This window comes from Empidonax traillii, unplaced genomic scaffold, assembly GCF_003031625.1.
Source record: "Empidonax traillii isolate 1590-97213 ecotype Southwest subspecies unplaced genomic scaffold, ASM303162v1 scaffold2468:size23727, whole genome shotgun sequence".
In the NCBI taxonomy this organism is placed as follows: domain Eukaryota; kingdom Metazoa; phylum Chordata; class Aves; order Passeriformes; family Tyrannidae; genus Empidonax; species Empidonax traillii.
Window position 1 is genome coordinate 12406 of NW_020957661.1, and position 987 is coordinate 13392.

At 50.6% G+C, this 987-nt stretch overlaps 1 long non-coding RNA gene across 1 annotated transcript in view; it reads left to right on the forward strand.

Moving 5' to 3' along the window:
- The first annotated feature begins 454 nt into the window (after nucleotides 1-454).
- Nucleotides 455-987, forward strand: part of LOC114071951 — a 1493-nt gene continuing 960 nt past the window's right edge. The window contains exons 1-2 of the long non-coding RNA XR_003574112.1: nucleotides 455-477; nucleotides 935-967. This is a non-coding gene — a long non-coding RNA (uncharacterized LOC114071951). The remainder of the gene's footprint in view (nucleotides 478-934; nucleotides 968-987) is intronic.

Genomic DNA, 987 nt, shown 5'->3' on the forward strand with positions numbered 1-987 from the left:
TCTTGGCAAGACAGGCCCTGAGGAGCTCCTGGGCTGCAGCTTTGCCCTTGGCAGCAGTTTCAGCCTCCTCCCTGCCCCAAGGAGTGTATCCTGGAACAGGATTTTTTATAGTCTCTAGGGGGTGGTGGGTTCATTCATTCAAGGTCCCTGACAATGATGCCTGGGGATGGGAAGGGGTGGTGGCAGCAGTAGAACTGGCAGGGTGGGAGTGCCCTGGTCCCCTTGGAGATGAGGGAGCTCCCCGAGATCATTTCCTGCCCCCATTGGAGCAGGACAAGCTGCAGCATGGCCGGGGGAGCAGAGCTCCAGGCTGGGGGTGGCACAGCGCTTTGCACTGCTCAGCCTGGGCACAAACCCGCCCTGCAGCACCTGCAGGCAGGTACAGGAGAGGGCAGACAGGCCATGTCCAAATCCATGGCCCACAACACATTTGTGATGGTTTCTCTTCCTTTACAGGGAAACAAGCCAAGGAACTCAGTGAGTATCATTCTCTTCTCTTTGTGGGACTCTTCTCAGTGGGGCATCTTTTCTGTCCTGTGTTTCTCATGTGTGCCCTCATTTTGGGCACAGAACAAATACAGAACTTGTTTCACAGAGTTTATTTTCCTTTGGTCTCTGTGTGGTTTTAGGCTCTTCCTTGTAACATTTGTTCTGTACTAAGAAGAAAATTCTGTCAGTTCTCAAAGTACAAACTGACCATCAATGCATGTCCCAATCAGGACAGGCAGTGTGATTGCATTTGGAGAAAATGGGTGCAGCCCTTCCATGTACTCAGACACTGCAGTCTTGAAGCAACTTGCTGTGAGATGACTTTCACAAAGAGAACATCAGTGCAGAAAATGTGCACCTCCACTGCCATATCAATACCCTGAGCTAACCCAGCACCCATGTTTTCCATTGCCTCTGACCTGTGGTTCTTGTGTTTTTTTTAAAGCATGGAGAAGACACGCAGTGCCTATTGAAGAAGGTAACTAAGCTTGGTCTTTC